We start from the raw sequence: 20688 nt of genomic DNA, 5'->3' as shown, positions 1-20688 counted from the left end.
TCCCCAGAAGAAACACATCGGTGAGAGACAACGCCAGGAAGCCACAGAGTTATCTTCAGAGATCTCTGTGGCCACACTGATCTGCTAATCTGACCCATGAGTCTCTGGAGTGAGAGGTTCTCTCTGACCTAACCAAGTTTATGTGTGTGCTGTTTTTACCACGGGTGATGATTCACCACGCTCAGCATCCCAACAGACAATAACAACATCCAGCCTACAGTGGAGATTTGGTGTTTTATATCACTTGAAGTGAAATGAGTGAACCTAAAGGCTTTAATTCTGCTAGAGAAATGGGTGGCGAATTGGAAGAACCATTGCACTTGGGCCCCAGCAGCTCTGTAGCCTTCCTTTCTCCCTTCCCAGGGTACAAACAGGGGAGAGCATGGCCAGTGGAGAAGTAGGTGCCACTGCTTCCAGGTGGGTGGGCCGAGTGCTTCTCGAGCAAGCAGGGTAGGAGATGGTGCATCAGTGGTCAGAGATCTGTGAACGGCGATTGCAAGGACTCCAGGATATCAGAGAAGGTGCAGGAAGGAACCTCTCAGGTTCCCAGGTGGACGTGTCAGGGCATGGGAACATGGCTGAGACTCCTGGAGAAATAAGAGCTGGATGTGTGGCCTCTTGTGACTGTGGATGGGTGATTCATGCAAAACCCACAGTATGTTTAGAGGCAGCTGTCAAAATCCCAAATCCTAACTGGAAACAGGATCCAAACGTCAAAGATCATCTGTTAGAGATTGGAAGATAAGGGTCTCACTACCACAAAGTACTACTTCTACACAAATCCTTCGCTGAACACTGCATAAGCTTTCCTAATGCAGATTATCCTCTGAAGTTCTCATTCACTCTGTGTGAGCCTGTGTGTGTGTATGTGTGTGTGCACATGTGCATGTTAGTGTGTATGTGTGAGCGTTTGTGTGCATGTGTGTGCACATGTGTGTGAGCGTGTGTGTATGTGTATGATGTGTCTACGTTTGTATGTATGTGACTGGTGTGCATGTACCCTGAGGCCTGAAGTTGGTTGACAAGTGTCTTCCTCAACCACACTATTTTTTTTGAGGCAGGGCCTCTCACAGAACTAGAGCTCATGAACGCAGCTGGCCATTGAGTTCCAGGGCGTCTCCTCTCTCCACATCCTCAACAGTGGGATTGTGGGCACCTGACTTTCTTCATTGTTGCATGGGTGCTGGGTATCTAAACGCAGGTCCTCACACTCATGTGGCAAGCCCTTCAAGCATGTAAGAAGTCTTCAGGTTCCAGTCAATACTGTCTCCTGGTGTACTGCTTAGACTTTCTTATCTACATACGCTCGAGTTTCCTGGGAAGAGAAAATCCCAGTTGAGGAATTATCCCCAGCAGATTGGCTTGTGGGCATGTCTGTGGGATATTTTCTTGATTGCTAATTATGTAGGGTGCCATCCGTGGGCAGGGGGGTCTGGGTTGTATATTACCTGAGCAAGCCAGCTAATCTGGTAAACAGTGTTCCTCTGTGGTTGTGCTTGGGTTCCTGTCTCCTGGGTGCTGCCAGGAGCTCCTGCCTTGGCTTCCCTCAATGATCAAGTGGAACCTGCAATCTAAAATAAACCTTCTCCTCCCCAAGTTGCTTTTGGACATGACATTAATGATAGCAACTAGAACACTGGAGAGCTGGTTAAAACTGGCTATCGGAACTCTCCCCCAGAAATTCTGAGACTGTGCATGTCTAGTTTATTGCCACCAGATACTCATGCCGTGATCCAGGGGCCAGACCTTGAGAGTCACAGAAGTAGACGAAGATCCTGATAAAGTTTTTGCTGTAGGGCACCACGGAGGATCAGCTGGGACAGAGTGGTAGTGCCAGCGGCAGTGATTTAAAGAGCCAAAAGGTATGTTGGGAAGGGGAGGGTGGTAGGAAGGAGAGAGGTCATGGAGAATGAAGAGGCCCACAGTGCTTCGGGACAAAGGTAAATACAGTTTAAGAGGATCTTGTTCCATTTCTGAGTCTCAAGGCGGGAGTCCAGTATGTGTAGCCAAAGGAACTGTACAAAGACACACAGACACTCCCCGCATCTCTTCATTTCCCATGCCAGAAGGGGTTAGGGTTTGGTTTTGCTCTAAGGAAGGCAGAGCAGGTAAGGTAAAATGCCTCAGTCAATAAACTGCTTGCTGCTCGAGCACGAAGACCAGAGTTCAGATCCCAGGCTTGCATGTAAAAAGTCAGGCATGGCGGCTAGCCTATAATCCCAGTGCTGGAGAGGTGGAGTGGCTCCATGGAGCTCACTGCCCAATCAGTCTAAGCCATCCATGAGCCCCGGGTTCAGTGAGAGACTCTGTCTCAAAAAATGGAGAACAAGCGAGGAAGACAGCAGACACTGGCCTCTGGCCTCCACACGCATGTGAGTGGGGGGAAGTTGTGAGGAACACAGAGCAGAATGACAAAAGAATAGGAGGCAAGCCGTAAACTGGTCAGGAGCTGAAGTCAGAGACTAGGTAATCTGGGCAGACAGAAGGACAGATAGAGGAGAGACAGAAAGAAGCAGAGCTTCCAGGCCACACTACTGCGCTGGGGGAAGGGTGCCCTGAGACCCTTATATGTTGCAAGAATTGTGGAAAGGTCTAGTTTTCTAGTGTTGCTCGCTCTCTTCCGAGCAGCAGCCACAGGACTTGAGCCTGGTGTTAGAGAGATGGGATGCTTACAAGCCAGCACTCCCTGAGCTGAATGTCTCTTCATTCATCACGCTCCCTGCATCCAAAACCTATTGCATCCCACAGCCTGTTGCACCCTTGGCTCATTCACCAGTAGGGTCCCCTCATCAGCTCTCCAGAGTTGCTTCCTTCAGAAAGTAGTTTTATCTAAGACCAGGCCAGACGATGAACAGGGCTGTCAGGTGTCATGGAAGGATGTCTCTCACTGGGTTCTTTGGCCTGCTCATCAGTGTCCAGGTAGGCACCTTCTGGAGGAGCAGCCCCATAGGGACCATCTCCAGCTCCTCACCCCAGGAGCAGCCAGAGCACGGTTGATGCATCGATGAACCAAGCCCAGCACAGCAGTATTCCTGGAATTTCTCTCTCAGCAATTCACAGCATAGACCAGAACTACCTCTGAGCTTCTGGGTAGCTGGGTCCATCTTAGTGTTTGTTCCTGGACACCATGCAGGGAAAAGTCCTTTTTTAGGCTGGACTCGGGCCCATGCTAGAGGGACCGAAGACTCCTCAGTGAGGCAGGAGGGGACCAGTTCCCCCGCAGGAGGGCCTGAAGGAACAACGGGCTTCTACAAGACGGCCACTGACCTCCTCTGGTCCATGCAACTCCACACTGTATCCCTCTGCCTAGATGTGCTGAGTGTTTCAAGGCTGCTAACACAAAGAGCTCCACGTCCAAGACTGGCAGGTCCCCCAAGAATGAACTATTTAAATTCAAACAATTGGGGCACTTATTGCCCTCATGATTCTGTGCCATCATTACCTCTTCTGAATTCTGAGACATTTCTATCGCTGTAAAATAAAATTCTGTGTCCATTAATGGCCCCTTCTCATTCTCTCCTCTCCATTGCATAGCTACTGCTAACATATTTTCAGTATGCAGTTCCAGACTTTGGAGATTTCATATAAACATGAATGGAATTATATCATATGCGACATTTTTGTTCTGACTCCTTTCAGTGTACTGATTTCAAGTTACAGGGTGTAGCATGCATTCTGTTTCCTTTATGGATAAATAATATTCATATATATATTTATATACAGATATACACACACATACATGTGCACATGTGTGCTGCCTTTCATGTATCCATTCATCCACTCAGGGACATTTGTGTACTTGCTACCTTTCTGCTAGTGTGACTATTGCTGCTAGTATCATTTGTGTGCAAACTTGTTTGAATACCCTTCACTGACATTTGGGATACACCTACCTGTCTTTGTTCCTTTTCTGTTGCTGTGATAAAAAGAAAATGCCTTCCCAAAGTAACTTAAGTGAGAAAGGATTCATTTTGGCTCATGGTTACATGGCATAGTCCATCACGGCAAGGAAGGCATGACAGCGGGGACATGGGGCACTTACTGTCTTACTGTACTGAGACTGAGTATATCTCAGGTACTATTTCCAGAAAACTCCACTGTTGAATCATCTCAGTGACTGTACTATGAAAGAAGGTTCAGGCTTCTTTGGTCCTTCAAGTATTTCTCAAACATGGAGACCATGAATCTTTATCATCCAGTGTGTCTGGCTGTGCTCCCAGGAGTCCCTGCTTCTCACTTTTCCATGACGGCTGGTGTGCACATTCAGTGCGTGCCCAGAGTGACCTTCCTGAGTTACTACTTTAAGGTGGGCAGAGACATTGGACAAAAGTGACAACCAAGGGGCCCTGGCATTTAAAGAAGGATAATTTGAAGATGAAGAGAGATGCTGGGAGAGGTAAGAGGAGGTCAGAGAATCAAGAGGAAGTCCTTTCAGGGATGTCAGTCTCCCTGTATGTGGACATTTGGATGAGAGTCCATGGGGTTGTAGAGGCCATATCAGATGTGTCCATCACTCCCACCAACCTGTGCCTGAGGGCAGCATGCAGCACATACAAACTGTCTGTCTGAGGCAGGAATCGCTTCCTATCCAGGAAGGGGATCTGGCAAAAGGGCTGATTGGGCTGGCATCTCCTAGCCTGAGTCCTGCCTCATCAACTCTTCCTTCCTCCATCCATGTACCACAGTGATGGATGGCAGCCATTTCCTCCTGCAGGTGAAAGACCCAGGGATGTGTGTGACTGCCACGAAGACAGCACGTTCATTTATTCCCTTTAGCAAGAATTAATTACGTTCATGTAAAGAGGGCAGGAAGAATTTCAGGGACCACCCACTCCAACAGAGTGGGCAAAACCAGGACCAGAGAGAGGTCCTGATTCTCTGGGCATACGAATGATAGAAGAAAAACACCTTATCCAGGGAGAAAATGACTTGAGGTCTCATTAGTACCATTAAGATTCAGGGCTGACAAGTGAATGTCTCTTGGTAATTGGTTGTGGCTGTGCTGGGAGTCAGCCTTTGAAGCAGCCACGTTCCCTCCTCCTGCCTCTGCTTGCTGATGACTGGCTTTACCACTCCCATCCACTCATGCTCTGCTGCCCCTGGGGCACGATGTGAGTCTGGTCGCCAGCAGCCTGGTGGAAATGCATTGCTTGGAGGCAAGAGCCCCGGCAAAGTCCAGGGATGCAGTGGGCACAAAGGTCATAGGCAGACAGGCGTCTCTGTCTGTCCCCTCTTTTCTCTGTCCTCAGCTGTGTGTGTCTGTAGATGGACAATCAGTCAGGCCCTCCATCCAGGAGATGCTTACTCCCTGCCCGCCTGCCTGTCTGTAGGTCTCTGGCTGGCTGGCCCAGCATGGTCCTGCTAAGTTGACTATATATATACAGACCATCTCTGCTCATTCTCTCTCCATCTGTCACCACTCTATTTAGAGTTTTCTTGCTCTATATTTATCCCAGCTTTCTCTCTCTCATTGTCTGATGTGGTAGTGTCTGCCTCCACTGGCTCTTGGGCCTTCCTGAGCAAGTGGCAGACAGGCTTATCTTGCCTGAACAGTTCCTCTGAGAGTCCACATGCCTCTGACACTCAGTGGGCTAAGGACACTCACTTCACATGGAGCCCCGGAATCAGAAAAGTAACCTAAGGACATCAATATCATCCGGGGTCTATCACTGAGAGCATGAGCCAGTGACCCTGGCTCCCATCACCCCTTGCTACCCAGTTCTTCCTGGGGTTTCACTTGCAGTGGGGCTCAAGGGTCAGACACAGATCTCAGCCTTAGTGGGCCTTTCTCAACCCGTCCTCATTAAGGGCCCTGGATATGAATAGTTCCTACACACGAACTTTCACAAATGAGGAAATAAAATCTCAGAGAGGAAGGCTGACTTCCTGAGGACACAGAGCTGGATACAACGACATTCTTGACTTGACCTTCCCAGTTCCATTGCAATGCTGGCTTAGGGCACTGCTGTGTGGTACACAAATATGTGCAAGCCACACATTATTGTGTATGTGCATCTGTGTGTGTGGGGGGTCTAGGCATTTGCATTGCTGCAGCGTCTTGAGATCTGACTTTTTAGGGAATCCCTTAGGTAACATGGAGTGCTACTGTTAAGTCTGAAAATATGACAAAATAGTGCCCTTGAGCCCAAATGACTTGCTAAGTGCAAAACAAGTTCTAGCAGAGTATTTCTTCATCTACCAGCTCTAACACACACACACACACACACACACACAGCAGTGGACCACAAGGTTAAGATTAGGTCTTGGTCCCTGAACTTCCTTTCTTGTCCCCTCGAGCCCTGAGGTTTCTGTCTGTACCCTCCACCCAGGATAGCAATGGGGTGCACTACCAGATAGTCTCGAGTCCTGGCTACAGTCTCCAGCGTTTTAGAGGGTGACACATTTTATCTTGTCACAGACTGGCCTTTGTGTGAGGAATGCCTCCCACTTTACAACCCAGGAGCTCCTTTCCCCCTGTGTGTTGATCGAGGCAGCCTTGAGATGATCAAGGCTACAGGATGCTGAACCCTACAACTTTCAAATGTTATCCTGGAGATTGTAGTCTCTCCCAGAGGGACCTCGGTTACCATTCCTGGAGGCTGAGAAAGAGTAGGTGAGGGCGACTCAAGGGATGAGAGCCCATTTTCCCTCCCGGGACCAAGGCATCCCCCTTTGCAGGCTCCGCACAGTGTAGTTGTAAGAGCTCGGTTACGCTGACTTTGCTGTGTTATGGTTTGAGTGCATTTGAACATTTAGTCCAGAGTCAGTGACACTGTTCCAGAGATGGTGGAACTGTGGGGTGTATGGCCTGACTAGAAGAGAGGGTCATTGATGGTGACACTGAATGTGAGATTTGCTTCTAGTTCCTGCCTGAACCTTCTGCTTGACTCGCTACGATATGCGGGGGGGGGGGGGGGTGCTGCAAGTCTGACTCTGTGCATGCCATACCACAGTGGACTTGTACCCCCGAGACTGTGAGCCACAATAAGTGTCTTGTCTTTAAGCAGCTTCTGTCAGATATTCAGTCACACTGATAAGAAAAGTAAATAAAGTGTCTTGCATTTTTGTTAGTGTTCATTGAAAGGGCCCAGGCTTCTGCCACATTCATTGTCGTTGTGACTCTTAGATGGGGGCAGGTGGACATCTAGTTCCTCCAGTGCTTCCCTTGAGAGAGCTGGGAGTTATAGTCAAGGACATGTAAGCACTTGCCAAATGACTTCCAGATCTCAGCTGCACTCTGGGACCCCTTTTCCTGGGCATCTTAGCCAGGACAAGAGGCTCCTGGACAGTGTAAGGTCAGGACAGGGGCTCCCAGACAGTGTAAGGTCAGGACAGGGGCTCCTGACAGTGTAAGGTCAGGACAAGAGGCTCCTGGACAGTGTAAGGTCAGGAGAGGGGGCTCCTGACAGTGTAAGGTCAGGACAAGGGGCTCCCAGACAGTGTAAGGTCAGGAGAGGGGGCTCCTGACAGTGTAAGGTCAGGACAGGGGATCCTGAAAGTGTAAGGTCAGGACAAGAGGCTCCCGGAGAGTGTAAGGTCAGGACAGGGGCTCCCAGACAGTGTAAGGTCAGGACAGGGGCTCCCAGACAGTGTAAGGTCAGGACAGGGGCTCCCAGACAGTGTAAGGTCAGGACAGTGTAAGGTCAGGACAGGGGATCCTGACAGTGTAAGGTCAGGACAAGAGGCTCCTGGACAGTGTAAGGTCAGGACAGGGGGCTCCTGGACAGTGTAAGGTCAGGACAGGGGATCATGACAGTGTAAGGTCAGGACAAGGGATCCTGACAGTGTAAGGTCAGGACAGGGGCTCCTGACAGTGTAAGGTCAGGACAGTGTAAGGTCAGGACAGGGGCTCCTGACAGTGTAAGGTCAGGACAGGGGCTCCCAGACAGTGTAAGGTCAGGACAGGGGCTCCCAGACAGTGTAAGGTCAGGACAGTGTAAGGTCAGGACAGGGGATCCTGACAGTGTAAGGTCAGGACAAGAGGCTCCTGGACAGTGTAAGGTCAGGACAGGGGCTCCCAGACAGTGTAAGGTCAGGACAGGGGCTCCCAGACAGTGTAAGGTCAGGACAGTGTAAGGTCAGGACAGGGGATCCTGACAGTGTAAGGTCAGGACAAGAGGCTCCTGGACAGTGTAAGGTCAGGACAGGGGCTCCTGACAGTGTAAGGTCAGGACAGTGTAAGGTCAGGACAGGGGCTCCTGACAGTGTAAGGTCAGGACAAGGGGCTCCCAGACAGTGTAAGGTCAGGACAAGGGGGCTCCCGGAGAGTGTAAGGTCAGGACAGGGGCTCCCAGACAGTGTAAGGTCAGGACAGGGGCTCCCAGACAGTGTAAGGTCAGGACAGTGTAAGGTCAGGACAGGGGATCCTGACAGTGTAAGGTCAGGACAAGAGGCTCCTGGACAGTGTAAGGTCAGGACAGGGGGCTCCTGGACAGTGTAAGGTCAGGACAGTGTAAGGTCAGGACAGGGGATCATGACAGTGTAAGGTCAGGACAAGGGATCCTGACAGTGTAAGGTCAGGACAGGGGATCCTGACAGTGTAAGGTCAGGACAAGGGGCTCCTGACAGTGTAAGGTCAGGACAAAGGGCTCCCAGACAGTGTAAGGTCAGGAGAGGGGGCTCCTGACAGTGTAAGGTCAGGACAAGGGGCTCCCAGACAGTGTAAGGTCAGGAGAGGGGGCTCCTGACAGTGTAAGGTCAGGACAGGGGATCCTGAAAGTGTAAGGTCAGGACAAGAGGCTCCTGGAGAGTGTAAGGTCAGGACAGGGGCTCCTGACAGTGTAAGGTCAGGACAGGGGCTCCCAGACAGTGTAAGGTCAGGACAGGGGCTCCCAGACAGTGTAAGGTCAGGACAGTGTAAGGTCAGGACAGGGGATCCTGACAGTGTAAGGTCAGGACAAGGGGCTCCCAGACAGTGTAAGGTCAGGAGAGGGGGCTCCTGACAGTGTAAGGTCAGGACAGGGGATCCTGAAAGTGTAAGGTCAGGACAAGAGGCTCCTGGAGAGTGTAAGGTCAGGACAAGGGGGCTCCCGGAGAGTGTAAGGTCAGGACAGGGGCTCCCAGACAGTGTAAGGTCAGGACAGGGGCTCCCAGACAGTGTAAGGTCAGGACAGTGTAAGGTCAGGACAGGGGATCCTGACAGTGTAAGGTCAGGACAAGAGGCTCCTGGACAGTGTAAGGTCAGGACAGGGGGCTCCTGGACAGTGTAAGGTCAGGACAGTGTAAGGTCAGGACAGGGGCTCCCAGACAGTGTAAGGTCAGGACAGTGTAAGGTCAGGACAGGGGATCCTGACAGTGTAAGGTCAGGACAAGAGGCTCCTGGACAGTGTAAGGTCAGGAGAGGGGGCTCCTGACAGTGTAAGGTCAGGACAAGGGGCTCCCAGACAGTGTAAGGTCAGGAGAGGGGGCTCCTGACAGTGTAAGGTCAGGACAGGGGATCCTGAAAGTGTAAGGTCAGGACAAGAGGCTCCCGGAGAGTGTAAGGTCAGGACAGGGGCTCCCAGACAGTGTAAGGTCAGGACAGGGGCTCCCAGACAGTGTAAGGTCAGGACAGGGGCTCCCAGACAGTGTAAGGTCAGGACAGTGTAAGGTCAGGACAGGGGATCCTGACAGTGTAAGGTCAGGACAGGGGGCTCCTGGACAGTGTAAGGTCAGGACAGGGGGCTCCTGGACAGTGTAAGGTCAGGACAGGGGATCATGACAGTGTAAGGTCAGGACAAGGGATCCTGACAGTGTAAGGTCAGGACAGGGGCTCCTGACAGTGTAAGGTCAGGACAGTGTAAGGTCAGGACAGGGGCTCCTGACAGTGTAAGGTCAGGACAGGGGCTCCCAGACAGTGTAAGGTCAGGACAGGGGCTCCCAGACAGTGTAAGGTCAGGACAGTGTAAGGTCAGGACAGGGGATCCTGACAGTGTAAGGTCAGGACAAGGGGGCTCCCAGAGAGTGTAAGGTCAGGACAGGGGCTCCCAGACAGTGTAAGGTCAGGACAGGGGCTCCCAGACAGTGTAAGGTCAGGACAGTGTAAGGTCAGGACAGGGGATCCTGACAGTGTAAGGTCAGGACAAGAGGCTCCTGGACAGTGTAAGGTCAGGACAGGGGCTCCTGACAGTGTAAGGTCAGGACAGTGTAAGGTCAGGACAGGGGCTCCTGACAGTGTAAGGTCAGGACAAGGGGCTCCCAGACAGTGTAAGGTCAGGACAAGGGGGCTCCCGGAGAGTGTAAGGTCAGGACAGGGGCTCCCAGACAGTGTAAGGTCAGGACAGGGGCTCCCGGAGAGTGTAAGGTCAGGACAGGGGCTCCTGACAGTGTAAGGTCAGGACAAGAGGCTCCTGGACAGTGTAAGGTCAGGAGAGGGGGCTCCTGACAGTGTAAGGTCAGGACAAGGGGCTCCCAGACAGTGTAAGGTCAGGAGAGGGGGCTCCTGACAGTGTAAGGTCAGGACAGGGGATCCTGAAAGTGTAAGGTCAGGACAAGAGGCTCCCGGAGAGTGTAAGGTCAGGACAGGGGCTCCCAGACAGTGTAAGGTCAGGACAGGGGCTCCCAGACAGTGTAAGGTCAGGACAGGGGCTCCCAGACAGTGTAAGGTCAGGACAGTGTAAGGTCAGGACAGGGGATCCTGACAGTGTAAGGTCAGGACAAGAGGCTCCTGGACAGTGTAAGGTCAGGACAGGGGGCTCCTGGACAGTGTAAGGTCAGGACAGGGGATCATGACAGTGTAAGGTCAGGACAAGGGATCCTGACAGTGTAAGGTCAGGACAGGGGCTCCTGACAGTGTAAGGTCAGGACAGTGTAAGGTCAGGACAGGGGCTCCTGACAGTGTAAGGTCAGGACAGGGGCTCCCAGACAGTGTAAGGTCAGGACAGGGGCTCCCAGACAGTGTAAGGTCAGGACAGTGTAAGGTCAGGACAAGAGGCTCCTGGACAGTGTAAGGTCAGGACAGGGGCTCCTGACAGTGTAAGGTCAGGACAGTGTAAGGTCAGGACAGGGGCTCCTGACAGTGTAAGGTCAGGACAAGGGGCTCCCAGACAGTGTAAGGTCAGGACAAGGGGGCTCCCGGAGAGTGTAAGGTCAGGACAGGGGCTCCCAGACAGTGTAAGGTCAGGACAGGGGCTCCCAGACAGTGTAAGGTCAGGACAGTGTAAGGTCAGGACAGGGGATCCTGACAGTGTAAGGTCAGGACAAGAGGCTCCTGGACAGTGTAAGGTCAGGACAGGGGGCTCCTGGACAGTGTAAGGTCAGGACAGTGTAAGGTCAGGACAGGGGATCATGACAGTGTAAGGTCAGGACAAGGGATCCTGACAGTGTAAGGTCAGGACAGGGGATCCTGACAGTGTAAGGTCAGGACAAGGGGAGCCCCTGTCCTGACCTTACACTGTCCAGGAGGACTTGCTGAGTCTTGCCCTCTCTCAGGGCTGACCTCTAGTGGAATGTGTGTGAATGGCACCCCCTCTTCAGATGGTCGGTAATTTTTCAGTTTAGTTGAAGACAGGGTAGCAGCATTTGGCTGAGGACAGCCACAAGGCTGCACTCGGGGCAACTGGGCCTCTGAATGGGACTGACTCAGTCTGAGCTTCTCTGCCAGCTGCCTGGGGCTCGGGTCTCCGTGCACAGCAGAGGCGTTCCGAAGCATCGTTCCTTCCACCCTCTTTCAGTCTGGCTGTTAGGTGGGGAGAAGATCCCGAGGGAAGCAGCAGCTTTGCAGCTTCCTGGCCAGGGTACCTGCTGCTGGGTAAGCCTGAGTTGGATGTTTAGGAGTCTTCCAAGTTTTGGCAACAGCTGGTCATAGTGCTGGATGGTGCTTGAGGAATTGGGTCCTGGTCAGGTTCTTGGGGGTGATCTGTACCCCATCCATGGTTTAGCTCCTTCTTGGGAAGCATAAGCCAGTATGAATGGAGTTAGGTGAGTAGAGGAACTTGGGACATTCACTGACTGCACACCTCTGGGAACTTGTCCAGGCCTAGTGGGTGGTTCTCTGCCTGAAGCTTTATTGGAAGTTTCAAGTGTTCTTTGTTTGGATGGTAGCTCATAATGGACTTTGAGTGTGAGAGAGGGGAGAGGAAAGGACAGAGAGAGATGGATGGATGGAGAGAGGGAGGTAGGGAGAAAGAGACAGAGAGACACAGAGAGAGGGATGGGGAGACAGAAAGAGGAATGAAGAGACACAGATAGAGAGAGGGATTGAGGGAGAGAGGGGAGAGAGAGAAAGACAGAGACAGAGACAGAGAGAGAGAGACAGAGAGAGACTAATTGTCATTCTCAGTCACCCTCCTCTATTTCTGAGGCAGAGTTTCTCTCTAAACTCACCAATTCAGCTAGACTGGCTAGCCAATGAGCTGCAGAAGTCTGCCTGTCCCTGTCCCCGCTTCTACCCGTGCTGGGATTACAGACACACACTACTAGGACAGCTTTTACACTTTGGGCTGGGGCTCAAGACTCAGGTCACTGTGCTTGCCCAGCAAACGCTTTACCAGCTGAGCCATCTCCCCAGGCATGAACTCCCTAACTTGTACAGTGCAGCCTCCATGACCTCAGCTTCAGGTCCCAGGAGACCATGAAACCATCCCCAGGGGAGCCTTTCACGGACAGCCAAGGGATTCTCCATCTAGCACTAAACCTTGGCAAAGGGACTCAACAGTAGGAAAACATCTTTATCTGAGTGTTTGTTGGGGGAGCCAGGTTTTACTGTATGAAGGGAGGGAGGACTGTGTCCATGATGCATTGCAGAGATGAATTTGGGGATGGAAACCACTTCTGTCATGATGTCCGAATGTCTAGTTGGGTACAGGAAAGGGAACACCCAGGGGAGAGTGCACACACCTCTCTGAAGGTCTGTCTCATACTTTGACCTTCCAGCTCGTGAGGGAGACCAGGGTTGGTGGGAGAAATTTGCATACAGATAAAGGATGTTATTGCACAACAGTCTGTGCAGTAGTTCAGAGGCCTGGGCTGTGTCTCAGGCTCTGAGTCACACATGAATTAGGATCCAGCAGGCTCCTGGGTCTGTCTTCTCTGTGCTAAGTATGAACCACTCATGCTTTTCTATCACATCTTCTGCATGGAGGACTGGCTGGGCACTTAAGGAAGCTAACGTCTTGGGACCAGGAGGGCCAGTAGGATGCAACTGTGTCATTCTTAGGATAGAACTGGTTTTCTAGAAGTAAGCAACTTTATGGTTGAACATACAGCTGCTTAGGGCAGAAATACACTCAGGGTTTTGTTAGAGAATAAAACTGGGATAGGAAATGGTAGGAGCTGGTAGGGCTTGCCAGGTACAGCTCACCTATGCCAAAACTCCACCTGGCAGCTGAGAAAACAGTTCTGTACTGAGCTACTCAGTCAACCAATACTGAGTTTAATGGCTGGGACTCAGAGGTCTGGACACTTTGGCCAGGCACATTTTTAAGATGAGTGCTTCAGGAGTATTTGTGGATTATGCGTAGGACCTGATGTCTACCAGGATACTAGGGGAGTGTAAGAAGGAGGAATCAAGAATTATTCCGAAGTTTGCAGTCCTAAAGAAAAGGAGTGTGGCCGGGTAGTGGTGGCGCACGCCTTTAATCTCAGCACTCGGGAGGCAGAGGCAGGCGGATCTCAGTGAGTTCGAGGCCGGGCTGGACCGACAGCCTCCAAAACAATACAGAGAAACCCTGTCTCGTAAAACCAAAAAAAGAAAAAAGAAAAAAAAAGAAAAGAAAAGGAGTGTGTACACATTAGTGAACGACTGAGTGGTGACTAAGTGTAAGCTGAGTGTACACATATATGTGTTGATGTATGTATGTAACTCCTTCTGTATGCCACTGTGCCTCTGTATAGGTAAGCATGTGTGCCTCTGTCTGTCTCTGTCTCTCTGCTGCTCTCTGTTGCTGAGCTTCTCTGTCTCTCTGTGTGTGTGTGTGTGTGTGTGTGTGTGTGTGTGTGTGTGTGTTGTAGATTATGGAACGACATGACGTGGTGTGGGGACAAGGGACCCTGAAGTGGTACAAGGAGAACTACAGCCTAACACACAAGCGTGCACAGAACACAGCCCCAGAACTCGACGGAGAACTCATGTGCTACATGAGTAATAGGTCTGTAGAGCGCAGAGCTGGAGAGAAACCAGGGCGAGTGCTGAGCCTTCTGTGACCCTCCATGGAGGCAGAGGAGGAAAGAAGACAGAGAGGGGGCAGCAAGGAAGAAAGATGGGAATCAGGACAGTGGCAGATTCCTGAAACAAGGATGGGCGCTTCCCTGGACAAGTGGGTCAGCAAAGCCCAGTGAGTTCCCAGCCAGACAGAAGACAAAGGCACTGGGATAACCCTAAGCTGTTGTCGCCCTCTTGAGGGAAGGTGACTCTACAGGACATCTGTGGTGTGACACAGGAGTGGGTGCTGACATGAAGTTGGCCTGTGTGACAGTGACTAGAAGGACGACCACGCGAGGGCTGAATGGACCTCTGCAGGCCTGAGGAAAACGCTGCATAATGGAGGGCCTTCAGGGAGGAGCCAGGCGGTGGAGTTTAGGGTGCAGAAGCAGCAGGACAGTGAAATGTTGGCAGCAACAAAACAATGACTCCAGGGCTGCTGTTGCAACCCCTCCTCTTCTTAAACCCCCTGCTACTCACCATTTTCCGGTCTGCTCCATGGCCATCTCCTCCCCAGCTTACTTCTCTCTTCCTTCTTTTCTCTTTCTCCTCTTGGTGTCTTCCTGAGTCTTCTGGGCAGGTTCCCCCTTCCATGAAGTCATGGCTCCCGATGACACATATCAAAAATTTCTTCCAAAAAAGGATAGCATGTTCTACCAGAAGAATTTCACCGAATCAATATTTCAGCAACCACTTATTATTCATGCCCTGGGTTAGCTTTATTTTAAGCAGCGCTGGAGTTCTGCGCTGAACTCTGATCACATCTGTCACCTTCTTACCACTCATGGGGCCTGGGTGACTCTGGGTAACATGGTCACGTGAGTGTGGGGCCCACACAGAGGCCACAGTGATGCTTCTTGTGTAGAGGAAACGTGGGGACCGGGAGGAGGAGTGTGTCTGCAGCCATTGATGTGTCATTGGCCAGCTCTACACGTGTGTGTGTGTGTGTGTGTGTGTGTGTGTGTGTGTGTGTGTGTGTGTGTTTTATGGGTCCGAAATTCCTCATCTTCAAGGAGAGCTTGGGTTAATGAGTTCTGATGGGCTGGTTCCATGCTGAAGAGCCTGGCTATGGACATCCCAGGTACTGAATAAGCTCCATTAACCACTCTGCAGAGGACAGACACTGCACTCACCCAGGTCTCACTTATTCTAGTTGACTCTGCCTGGATGATTTCTTTGTAACCATACCTTTTCTTCATACACAGGGCCCTACTGGGGCTTTTTACCATGGTAGGGGCATCTTGTCCTTCCAATGTAAGTGTGAATATTTTCACTTTGTTCTATATCTTTCAAACCATCAGCTTCCCTAACCAAAGACAGGCATCTCCATTTCCCTGGAGGTACCACTTATACCCAAGCCCAGAGACCCCTGGGATACATAATGTCTGGACCCCCAAGAATTTTTCCTTTTAGTGGGGCTCAGGTTCAGCTGTACTTAAGAAGTCAAGGGAATACCCACTTTACTAATTTGTTTACTCAACAACTACAAACCTAATACATGTTATCTGGAATCCAGGATCAAATGTGCTACAAATTTCAGAATGTTTCGTGTTTTGGAAGAATTGCCTAGATTCTATTCCTAGGGAAATATGAGGGCTGAAAATCTGTAATGTTCCAAAAATTGGAAAGTTTTGAGCTTTTTAGAATGTTTCAGATTTCAGAGCATTTTGAATTTTGCATTTTAAGGTTAGGGATGCTCAATTTGAATTTCTATAGTGAGTTGTAAAATGGCCTCCAATATATTCCAATCCTCACATCTGGTACCTATTTAATGTTACCTTATTTGCTACAAAGGTTGCTTCCCCACCCCCACCCTGAGAAGTAACCATTAGGGATATTTACTTATCTATTATATATATTCGTGTGTGTGTGTGTGTGTGTGTGTGTGTGTGTGTGTGTGTGTGTGTGTTATGCATGTATGTGAGAGTGTGGTTGGGGTGCCGGTGCACATATATGAAGAGACCAGAGAACAGCATTGGTCATTTTTCTCTATCTCTCTTTGCCTTATTTCCTTAAGACAGGGCTTCTCACTGAACCAGCTAGGCCAGCAAGCTACCAAGATCCATCTACCCCACCCCCCAATTCTAGTGTCATAGGCATGGGCAGCCACACCTGGCTTTTGTCATGTGGGTGCTGGGAATCTAAACTCAGGTCCTTGTGCTTGTACAGCAAGTCCTCTTTCCTACTGAGCCAACTACCTGACTGCTCATCTCAAGGATTTTGACGACAGAAAAATTCCCAGGAAGGAGAGGAGAAGTCCACAGAGGGATGGGTGTAGAAGTTGGAGTTCCGTTGCTACAGGTCAAAGACCCACCGCCTCCGTGGCTGGAAATGGTGAGGAAGCATTCTCTCTTAGAGTGTGTGGAAGAGGGTTAGCCCTGTTCACATGTTGGGTTCAGACTTCTAGGCTGAAAAACTGTGAGGGAACACTTTTCTTTCACAGCTAAGTTTATGGTAGTTTATTACGACAGTTACAAGAAACGAGTACAACTCCCCGAGGGCTGCCCTTGTGTTAGGCATTGTACTGCGGCTGCTGAATCAAGATGTCTCTGCCATGGAGGAGTTCAGAGTTGACAGGTTACTCCAAGACAAGTCATTTCCTCTGTTCAATAAAGATTTCCTGGCCTTCTGCATGCCGTAGGGATAGAGTACTGAGCAAGACAGACCAGGTGCCTGGCTTTCTTGTGCTTACTACTAGAGTTGATTCGGTAATGGTAGTGAGATTAGGGTGTCTACAATTGTGGAGTTTACAAGTCTTAAGTCAAATCTGCTGCAAAAGCAACACAGGCACATGGCAGGCATGATGATGGTCACCTCTTGGCCTTTGGGTGCACTGTTCTGATATCAGAAGTAGCCGCAACTGGATTTGGATGGTGCTGTCACTGTGTTCCCCTTAAGACACAGTTCTGAAAACCATGGAAGGTATATGGGAGGCAGGCGTCTCCAATTCATACCTGAAAGACCTGTGGTGGTTAATTTCAATCAGTTTGACTAGATTAGGAAGTTGAGGCACATGGTTGGGTATGCCTGTGAGGGCATTTCCAGAATGATTACCTGAGGGGGTAAGAGCTATGGTGTTCTCCCATGAACCTGACTAAATAGAAACTCCAACATTAATCTCTCCTGTTTTCTTGTCTACCTGGATGTGTGCAAGCAGCCTTACATTTCTGTTGTCATACCTTCCTTCCTTTGATGGACTGTGTGCTGTCAATCCATAAGCCAAAATTAAATCCCTGCTCTATTAAATTGATTTCTGTTGGATATTTAATTCCAGCAATGAGGAAACCAACTAATTCAAAAACCAAGTTAAGACTCAGGTGGAGAAGTCAAGGCCATTAGTCATTTAAGGTTTTGCAATATTTATTGACTATGCCTACTCTGTGTCTCCTGAAACTGAGCCCAGGGACATCTTTAAAGCCCTACATGTTGGCCCTGATATAAGTAGGCAACATTTCAAAGTGGCATCTCAGGGTCTCTCTTTGGTGTTTACAGATTGTCCTAGGCAATTTTGGATGCGATCTGTGGGCACTCAGAATTATTCTGTGTGATGGGCTGCATAATGGCTCCTCTAAGACCTCATGTCCTGATGATGATGTGTGTGGATGTGCCACCTTTGACTGGAAGGGACTCTTCAAGTGTGATAATGAAGGATCTTGAAATGGGGAGGTTGTACTGGATTGTTGTAGTTAGTTCATTGTGACTACAGGGTCTCAGGAGAGGAATGTAAGAAAGTCAGATGTTGTGGTTAGTTCATTGTGACTACAGGGTCTCAGGAGAAGAATGTAAGAAAGTCAGATGTTGGCTTTGAAAGTTCATGAAAAGGGCAAAGTCAAGGTGAGAAAGGTGGCCCCCAGAAGCTAGAAGTGGCAAGGACACAATGCTGTCTCAGAGACTCCATGGGGATGTGGACTAGCCTCCACCCTGACACTCGGCTTCTCAGAGACTCCATGGGGATGTGGACTAGCCTCCACCCTGACACTCGGCTTCTCAGAGACTCCATGGGGATGTGGACTAGCCTCCACCCTGACACCTGGCTTCTGTATTAGTTACTGTTCTGTTGCTATGATAAACTATCCTGACAAGAGGTAAGTTAGGTAAGAAAGGGTTTATCTGGTTCCCAGTCCTGCATGGCAGGAAGTCATGGCAGCAGGAGGCCAGTCTGATAGTCAGGACAGACCAATCACATTCATCTGCACAGGGAAGTAGAGAGAGCAAAGAAGAAGTGATCCAGGCTATAAACTTCCAAGGTCTTCCCCAGTGATGGACTTCCGCCAGTGAGACCCCACTTAGAACGATTCCACAGCCTTGTGAAACAGCACCATTGTCTTGGAAGTAACTTGGAGAAGAAATAGTCTGTTTTAGCTTACAGTTCCATATCTCAGTCCATCCCCATAGGAAGTCAGGGCAGGAACTAATGCAGGAACCTGGAGGTAGGAGCTGATGCAGAGGCCGTGATTACTGACTTGCTCATCGTGGCTTGCTCAGTCTGCTTTCTTCCAGAACGCCAGACCAACAGCTCAATGATGGCACAACCCACAATGGGCTGGGCCCTCCACCATCAATCACTAACTAATTAAGAAAATGCCCAACAGACAAGTCTTATGGAGGCATTTTCTCAATTGAGGCTCCATCTTCCCAATGACTCTAGGTTGTGTCAAGTTGACAAAACAAAACTAAGCAGTACAGCCACCAACTGGGAACTAAGTATTCTCAATTACATCCTATGGGGAATATTTCTCATTCAAGTTACAACAGCTTCTGACCTCCAAAGTGAGGAGAGGATGTCTCTGTGCTGTTTTGCTAGCTAAATCTACAGTAATCTGTTGTCACAACAGTGGGAAGCTAAATCAAACAGCCTTTTTGCTTCTTAGGGTGACCTTTTAAGGCTGGAAGCTGTGACGTCTTAGAAAGTTCCCTCACAGACCAACTCACTGGTGCTGTTGCATGAACTAGTCCCGTGCAGGACACATATCTTTACCTCTGGCGCCATCACTCACTGACTTTTCCTGGCAAGGAAAACAATACCATCACCTTGTGTTACCAATGGGAGGTACTGGATTGGAAAACTCATTGAACAGGAAGGAGACACCTGCATTTCAGCTTGCCTGGCAGAACTAGAGGAAATCACCGGGTACACTGCTGTTGGTAGTAATGGCAACAATACCTGTTCTAATTAAAGGGGAACGTCATAAAATATCTGTTGTGTTGATGATATGCCACACATGCTATCATTTGGTAGATCCTTTTAAAACTTTGTAAGAGCCTGTAAGGTGTCTGCCTTGTTTATCCCTGTTCTGGAGCACAGGGAGCTCAAATAATTGCTTGAAACACAGGATTAGAACCCACGATGGAACAAGGGCTGACAAGACAGCATACTCTTGAATCGATGGTAAGCGTTTCAATTTGTGTTATTATAGATCACAGGATAGGGGATCCTCACTTCCACTGCTTAGGCGAGGAAGACGAAGTCGAAAGATCCAAGAAAAAGCCATCCATCCCCGTTAAATGTCTATGCATGATCTAACCACAGGCATGATCCTAACCTAGTGCTATGGGGGAATAAACGTGGTAATAAAGAGAGATAGAATGTGCAGAATAGTGACTATGTGCCCCCATGGAGGGTGTTAATGCACGATGATTTACTTGCTTACTCCTCATAACAACGACATAGGTGACACTGGAGAGTCTACGGGCTTGTTTCGGGTCCCACAGTTTGTAAGAGCGGGCAGTCATGCCAGGGCAAGAGTGGTTCCTACTCTAGGCCTGAAATGGTCTCAGAGCTTAGTGCATACATCTTCCTTGCCACTTCCCTGTAGATGGTTGCGAGGTGAAGCTGTTCTAGAGCCTCTGGCTTGGAGGGACCCTCTACTTATAGGACACTTGCTCTGTGCCATCTGCTAAATTCTCCTGCCAGGACCCTCCTAAGTATTGGAAGTTTTCATCTTTTAGAATGAATAAGCTAAATTCTCAAAGAGCTGTTGTTAAAAGGAGAAGGGGGAGGAGGAAGGGGCGCAGCTGAGGGTCTTTTTTGCAGTGAGGTGATAGCTTCCGTGGGAACGTGCTTCCGCTTCTCCTCTGTGTCTGTGGAAGGCCTGGAACAGCTTCTGTTGTTGCTAGGTGACTCTTCTGAACACCTATGTTCTCACTTTCCAACTCACACACCTCCCTCCCAGCCCACAAGCCTCCTTGGCCAGCTACCAAGCTCTACCTATTGGTTCTCCCAATGTGATCCCTTAATATTCTTCAGGGCCCCTAATTATCACAAACATGGATTGGAACATGAAGATGGCTGGGAGAGGACCAGCTGCAGCTAGAAGGGAAGGTCAGGACTTGGACTTCCTCCAAGGCGAAGAAGGCACAGCCCTGGGGTCCCTGAAACTCAAGTCCATGCCATTACACAGCTCTTGGGTTCAGCCATCAGTGAAGATGACCTGAGAAGGGGCTCCCTAGTTGATCTTAAAGTTGAGCTAAGAAAAACTTACTTTATCCAAAAGACCAAGTGAAACTCTTGCTTTGGCTAGGGCAGACACCACAGCTGGCAGTTTGTCCACTCGGGACAGCGTGAGAAT

At 49.9% G+C, this 20688-nt stretch overlaps 1 long non-coding RNA gene across 1 annotated transcript; it reads right to left on the bottom strand.

The window, feature by feature from the left end:
* Positions 1-225: 225 nt before the first annotated feature.
* LOC121137561 lies at positions 226-20687 on the bottom strand. Its single transcript, XR_005874843.1, has 3 exons — positions 20602-20687; positions 14600-14772; positions 226-587 (listed from the first exon to the last, which is right to left on the bottom strand). It is a non-coding gene; the product is annotated as an uncharacterized LOC121137561 (long non-coding RNA).
* Between the last annotated feature and the right edge of the window lies 1 nt (position 20688).

The sequence above is a fragment of the Mesocricetus auratus genome, unplaced genomic scaffold (genome assembly GCF_017639785.1).
Source record: "Mesocricetus auratus isolate SY011 unplaced genomic scaffold, BCM_Maur_2.0 Super-Scaffold_100691, whole genome shotgun sequence".
Taxonomy (NCBI): Eukaryota; Metazoa; Chordata; class Mammalia; order Rodentia; family Cricetidae; genus Mesocricetus; species Mesocricetus auratus.
Note: the sequence above shows the minus strand (reverse complement) of the source record. Positions and strands in the feature narration are given on the sequence as shown.